This window comes from Atta colombica, unplaced genomic scaffold, assembly GCF_001594045.1.
Source record: "Atta colombica isolate Treedump-2 unplaced genomic scaffold, Acol1.0 scaffold136, whole genome shotgun sequence".
Taxonomy (NCBI): domain Eukaryota; kingdom Metazoa; phylum Arthropoda; class Insecta; order Hymenoptera; family Formicidae; genus Atta; species Atta colombica.
The window spans coordinates 112,958-120,959 of record NW_017259224.1 but is presented as its reverse complement, the minus strand read 5'-3'; the positions used below and the strand labels follow the sequence as shown (position 1 = coordinate 120,959).

The 8,002-nt window shown below is 34.7% G+C and overlaps 1 protein-coding gene across 1 annotated transcript in view; it reads right to left on the bottom strand.

The window, feature by feature from the left end:
* Positions 1-8,002, bottom strand: part of LOC108684608 (neurogenic protein mastermind) — a 197,459-nt gene that overhangs the window by 92,024 nt on the left and 97,433 nt on the right. The window lies entirely within an intron of this gene.

The window sequence follows — 8,002 nt, the reverse complement described above, 5'->3', positions numbered from 1 at the left end:
CAAGCCACACCACGCCACGCCACGCCACGCCACGCCACGCCACGCCACGCCACGCCACGCCGCCGGCCGTCTGCCCGATGCTGCCCGACTCTACGACTTCTAGAACGAACCTTAGTTCCGTCTCTTCACCCCGGGACCCCTCTCTCCTCGCTTCAACCACCGTGGGTGTACCGTAACTGCGTACGACCGGTGTATATCGCACTGATAGTACACGCTGCGAAACAGTCGGTGTACTAGGAACGCTTAAATTATCGTTACGTACGTTTCTAACATTCTTTAAGCATGTTTCTAATTATGACAATATTTTTGCGATGTCAGAAAGCGACTTAGATTATAATTTTTAGTTGACAAAAACGAATTCGCTGACGTACAACGCAACGTCCTTCAAGTCATTCAAATTCAAACAATCGTGAATTAATTATTAATAATCAAGCTCTCAAAGTAATTTTTTTCACTCATTTTTATTACAGCTTTTTCAATTATTGTTGTAAAGTAATGTTTACAAAAGATAGTTGATTCTAGGATGAAAACTGCACAGTCATGATGCACAATTATTTAAAAAAGCAAACAAAGATGTACTTTACTCGATCTCCGTGAACGTAACATCATCTTTAAGAAGTCTTTAAACCGCATTGGCAAACTAAAAAAAAAAAAAGAAAAGAAAAGAAAAGAAGAAAAAGGAAAAGTATAACGACGCGCGGGAAGCGACGTAGTCGCAAGAGCGACTTAAAGGCGGCCTCCCGTGCAGCTGGCCGTACCGGAGTCTTTACACAGGCGCATTCGCGCGACACGTTGCCCGTACACATCCAACCTCCTCCACTTCGGCCGTTGCGTCATCACGGCTTCGCGGTGCGCGCCGGGATTCAACAGCGCGCGGGGGGATCGCGCGGAAGCGGGTGGCGCGCGCGCGCGCGGCGACGCGGCGACGGACGCATCTGTACCGCTCTGCTTACACTTACTACAAATCCGTCCCAGTGGTGCTCATCCAATCGCTCCGTGAGCGTCATTGTCGCATGACCGGGGGATACGGTTGGCGATGCGATCGAGCGGCGACGCGACGCGACGCGACGCAAGTGCAACGCGTCGGCGTGTGCACGACGCATCGTCGCGCTAGCTTGCCGATGAATTAGCCAGTGGCTCTCGCTCTGAACGGAAAACAACGGTTACGCGTGTCCGAGATAAGAATATAATTTAAAATATTTTAATCTTAAATATTTAGAGGGGAGAGATTGACACACAGAGATCACCGATAAGAATTCTGGATCCTCGTTCATAAAAAAAAAATGGTTTTATTGAAATACAAAGGAGGAAATATAAGGAGATGTACTTGATCCTCCTCTAATTTTGCCAAGAACTATTATGAAAATTATGAAAATCATTTTTATGACGAAAAATTAAACACTCATTGATCAATACATTCACTTATTATTAGTAAAAAAGTTTGTTGAAGATTCTTAAAGATTGACTTTAATATATGTATTTCAACAAGTTTGTGAAGATAAATTTTTACTCACTTTTCCTCTAATTGAAATGAATACGCCTATAAAGTATCTAAAAATTCTAATTGAGAGAGAGAGAGAGAGAGAGAGATAGAGAGAGAGAGAGAGAGAGATAACCGGAATTCTAATTGATTTAATCAGAATCTTCTGGTCCATTTTCAACTAAATCATTTTTTTCAGTGTCCCAAATTTATAATATTAATAATTTATAATTGCTGTAACTATTTCGTTTTCTCTCAGTGTGGATCAAAACAATGATGTAGGATGCTCGAGATGGTTGCTAGACTGTCCAAACTTTACGTAGCATCACTCTTTATCACATGAATTTTTTATATAATTATTCTGATGATCTAACGAAGTTATCTTTAAATTTATATCTACACACTGAAAAAAAATTCTTAATTCCAAAAAAATATTTTTTTGATCGTATTAAAAAAAATTATTTCTTTGAATCAATGAAAATTTCTTTGAAAATAAAATATTCATATTGAAAATAAGATATACTTCAAAGAAGTAAGATATTATATTTATATTAATGTATTTATATAATAGAGATATTTCTTTGAAATTAAGATTTTTTTTTTCAGTATATCTACATAAATTTTTAAATACCTCAGCAAAATCATTTTTCTTCGTATGCACGCGCGATTGAAAAAAAAATTCTAATAGCGCAAATGCGCATTGACGCAATTAATACACGTGATTACAGCTGCTGTGTTTTATGCTAATAACGATTGACACAGTAACGATTATTTGTCGATAGATAATTAGATGAGATGTACCGCGGGAGGTGAGACGCTGAATGACAGGCAGAGTAATTGCAACGTGGATATTACTCACGATTACGAGTGCCGCTCGTTGGTATATTCCGTAAATGAGAAGTAAAATTGGTAGACGGACGCAGGAACGCGCGATGATAATGCCGAGGTGGCGGCGAACGAGGCTTTTAATTAAAAGTCTAACGCGGCGCCATAAAGGCGATCCTCCCGCGGCAAACGATGTCACCTATGCTGATCATTCTTTTCTATTTATCTCGTTGGCAATTCGAATTTTATTTAAACAAAAAAATTATATATATATAATGACAGATAAAGGGACCTCGTAATACTTCGGTCTTTATCGGGGTCACATCGTTTTCGAAACAAATGAGCTGGTGCATTACTAGCTTCATTGCCGAACGAATGGCATAGAATCAAAAATCGAGTTCAATCTTCGATCATATATACATGGATAAGTAAATGCATAAGTGAAGATAAATCAATAACAGAAAAAAATCTCGTATTTAAAATACGTCAAAAATATGCATCTATCGTTTTACTAAGATGATTTGAATTCACATGATCTAATCACAGACGTAATAGAATAGACTGCGCATTTCTATGAAGTTGTCACTATCGGTTAGTCACTGTTAGAAAGAATAAGATAACTTAAATCATACATAAATCTTTCTCTCTCTTTAAAATTTAAAGTAAATTTTTTAAATACTTGTTCATAAAGATATGTGAATATAGTAGTCACAGTTTTCTAGTTTCATTTATATAAAGTATCATATTTTATGTTTTTTAGTATCTACTTATTTTATTATTCTAACTTTTTTCTTTCTTTATAAAACTTCTATTTCTATATTTCATAATATGGCTGTAACTTAACTACATGTATGTAGATAGTATATGTTATGCTTGATGCTTAAGGAGATGTGATCTCAGAGCGCATAAATAAATAACAATTCTGTCTCTCCAAGTATCTCTCAAATTGAAGAGAGATGTTAATATATTTAATTTCTTCTAATGAAGCATAGAAGATCAAAGCGCAATCCATTTATGAGCTTAACTTATCAAGTTGAAAACGAACAGTTTCATCTTTCTTTTCACGTTTTGAGTAACATAGACAGCGACATTTTCATTTCAATTCAAAGCATTTTTCTTCTCTTATACATTCTCTTCCGCCAACGAAGACCAAGTTCAAAACATTGCATATATGATAAAAAGTGGGAGAGGTTGGGTACTTTCCAGCAAGAGATACAAATTATACAATGTAACACAGTGAATCATTACATCCTTGTTGTTTGTCAATGTTAAACAACAAGGATGTAATGATTCACTGTGTTACATTGTATAATTTGTATCTCTTGCTGGAAAGTACCCAACCTCTAAACAAAAACAACAACTAAACAAAAATGACATGATCACTGTGTCGCTTGCTGGAAAGCACCAGAGTTAGCAGTCCATGTGTATATGACGAAATTGTTCAACGCATTCGCAAACGAACGAAGGACGACGTATGTGTCGACAACGACGTAATGCAACCTCTGTTAACGTAAGATGATCTTCCGAGATAAAGAATGACATCGCATCGGTTTTCGTTGAATCTCGAGACGCGCGATCTCTCGGAGAAAGAGGGAGAGAGAGAACGGAATCCTCGGCGAGTCGGGATTGAAAATGACCATTATCTTCGTTACTACACATCGACTGATGCGAGTTTCTTCCTCGAAGAGCGTTCCGTGTGACGCCGTTGTGCGTACGTGCCGAACAGCGGCTACGAAGTAAACGAGCCATGGAGATACACGATCGAAGGTCGATTGTAAACATTTATGACGATGCCACGGCTCCGGCTATCGACGTTTATGTTACAGATATACGAGCCGCAAACGGCTGAAGGCCAACTGTAAAAATACGAGTCGATTCGCGGCTATAATAAAGATAAGTAAAAATACGTGTCTGGGAATCAAGCCCAAAAATAATGTAACGGACACAAGGGAATACTCTTCTTCGTTAAAGAAGTGCAAAAAGAAAGAACACCCCATATAGGAATGCCAGTAGTTTTCAATAGCGCCAATGCTTGGCCCAATATATGGTACCAACAATTGGTCAATACTTGATATCTTGTTCTGGGCCATGTCTGGCATGTCATCATTAATTTTCGCAGTTTTTTTGTTTGTTATATTTAAGTTATCGTGCGATAATTACTCCTTAGTAATGAGTCCTTATTATTAATAAATATATGTCGAAAAATTATTATAGACAAAAAAAGTTTCGAAAATTAAAACAATTAAAAATTAACATCAATGTATAAATGTATTAATAATATCGAAAAAAATGATAGTGAAGAAAATATCAATGTAATTAATATTGACACTACGAACAATATAAATGAGGTTATATTAGATCATGAAGAAACCATTTATCACAGATGACAGTGAATATAGTGAATTATTCTTATTTAACAATGTTAAACAAAGATAAAATGATTCATTGTGTTACACTGTGTCATCTGTGTATCTTGTCTCTTGTTGAAAAGCATTTAAAATAATTGGAATAATTACTGCATTAAAACCATTATTGGTCAAACATTGACATGATAAGACAATCATTAATAGCCCAACATTGTTTATCACATTTGTATAGTTACCCATTATCGGGCCGAAGTTATCACCTTATAGTATTCCCATTAGTGGGTCAGTCATAGTTGTCATTATCGCGCCAATATAGACTATGTGGTAACCAATCTTGGGCCAGTAAAATCGGACCAATAGTAAAATCCTATATGGGACGTATAGATGCTCTGTAACATCGAAAACGATTACTCGTTGATACGAGTCGATATTGACAATTATTTTTAACTTGAATAAGGTAAGGGATGTAATTTTGAACATTACATTCTACAGTTCCATACATATTCTTTATCCGAGAGAATGGAAATGTTAGGATATTAAGAGGACATGGAGATGTCTTGTGAACGATGATCTTTAAAACTTGTTTTGGCGGATTATGAAAAAAAAAACCAAAATACAGAACAACATTGGACTTTTAAAGATCATTTATAAATGCCATAATCTGCAAGAGTTGATCAATCTTAGTTGATTATTCCTCTTTCATTTGACTGTGATTGATTAATTTCACATTACGACATATATAAATGATCCATGCTTTTAAGGACTCTAGTCATTATTAGATCATTATGTCTAACGTTATATATGCTTAACTTTTTGAGTTTGATTATTTAGGTTTCTAGTGGAAATGTGGCTGAATGGAAACACTGTGGTGTTAAGTCACAGAGTGAGCCTATTGTTCTTACTTACATTGTAGTTTAGTTTTTTCCTGCCTAATGGTACCCTTCACACAATGAAATCAGGGTTACCAAACTTGAACTTCGAAATTGAATTCAAATCTAATTTTGTTCAAAATTGTATTATGTTTGAAATTGTACCACCTTACCCTATTCGAAATTCTTGCTCGCGTTGCAAACTAGAAATATGGAAACTCGCTTTTCGTATAATTTGTGTGATAAAATGCCATTGTGCCGTTGCGATGAAATAGCAGCGAAAATGCAGTAACGTTTGCCTGTGTACGGGTTTACGTACAGAAAAGTCAATGGAAATGTCAAAATCCTGATTGGATCACGTTCCTTCCTGTCCAAACGGCGAGCTCTCTTTTCGAAATCTGTCAGCGTGTTATCAAAAGTTTCGGCTTGGATTTTTGCCTCGGTCGCCGAAGGGATAAAACGTCCGCGGGATACAAATGTAATTTTCATAGCGAACCAAGCTCCGCGTTACTTCCGGTTAGCGTACGCTTCATCGAGCGTATTTTTGGATCAGAAAGCCTTCTATCGAGGGAACTAACGAAACCATCGAAAACAACAAACGAAAGAGAGGAGATAGAGAACTGGAGAGAGGATGTATTAGTCGAATTCTCTCCTTTTATACGAGATGCTTTTTGTCCTTTGCTTTCATTTTATTCGCACGATGTGAACGCGCAGTAAAAAAGCATGTCGGGTAAGTGAAGAAGGAAAAAACAGGTCGCGGATAAGAGAAGAAACGATGGCGGTGGTTGAGATCGATGCAGCCTTTCGCTGATTTGTGAGATCGCTTTTCATTCGTTCTGCTTTCCTCTCTCTATTCTCGCTATTCTCACAGCCTTCTTTCCGCCGATTTTCCCATCCGTGTTTTCCTTCCTGTTTGTTATCCCTTCGAATTTTCTCACTCTTGAAGCCCATGATTTGTAAATGCGGAATGGATTCAGATTGCGAACTGCAAATCGTTGACCAGCCAATCAGATTGAGCAACGATTCACAGTTCGCAAATCGAATTCAATCCATATCCATAATGCGTAGTGTGACATGAGCTTAAGCTTACTCTGCATTGCGAATGTAATCATTATTCTATGGATTGAACAATCATCTCTGATCGAGATTTTTCATCGTCATTAAAATTGAAATAACGTAAAAAAAATTATGAATATAAAACATTCGAATAATCAAGCCTTAATTTTCTGAGGACAAGCGAAAATAAAACGTATTATAATTGATTTAATATCTCTATCTCTAATTTATCTCTAATCGAGTATCATAATATTTCAGCGATTTATTTCAAAAACACTCAAAAAGATATGACATAGTTATGTAAACATTTGTTCATAAAATTAAATATATGAATATAGTGACTAACAAAAAAAAGATTCCAAATTCGAAAATTCAAAAAATTATGAATAACACGTAGAAGATATCAATATGTAACAAGTCTTGCTATCCAAATTCACCATAAAGGAAAAAAATCAACTTCTGAGTCGATCAATTTCCATTTTTTTTTAATTATTCATAAAAAAAAAGAAATAAAACAAAATTTTATAAAGAAGCCTTATTTTAATAAAATTTATTGATTAGAAAATTTATCCATTGATTTAAAAACTTATTAAAAATGTATAAACAAAGCAGAAAAAATATTATATTTATAATATATTCTTGTATTTTCAACATGGCTTTTTAATATAATTTAATATAATTTAAGCCATTAATACGTATTTTATATTTAATTTATTTATATATTTATTCATACATAAATATAAAACATAAAATTACATAAACGTATAAATACAAATAAACAAATATGTAAATATTATATAAACATATTATACATTAAAGAGACATATAAATATACAAAAATATTTTTTATAACATTTATTTAATATTTTTGAAATTATTGAAAATAAAAATTAAAAAAAAAACGAAAATTGAACTAATTTTCAGGGTTTCAGAATTGATTTTAGAATAAATTCGAATTGCAAAAAGAATAATACACAATTTTAACATATCAGAACACATCAGACATTTTCTGTACCAAAATATCGTAACTTTTTTGAATTTCCGAGTTGGAATTTTCCGTTGTATTGTATAAAGTAGATATGTCGAGAAGGCCGTAGCGCTACGTAATTGCATAAGAAAAAAAAATGGATTTTGGAAGAAAATGACGATGATGGAGATGTTGCTTCGCATTTCCTTTCTGTCGTGATCTTTCACAACAGCAGATTGTTAGCGTTTACTCTGAGCTGCGTTCAAAAACACTATCCGAATATCTTCAATATTATTTTATTTTTGTTGTTCACGGAATATTAAACAAGGATAAAATGATATTTGGAGGTATTAAGGTAGTGTTTTCGATTTACTTGACATTGAATATCTGGATTAAATATTACTTGGATACTACATTAGATCATTTTATATATATATAT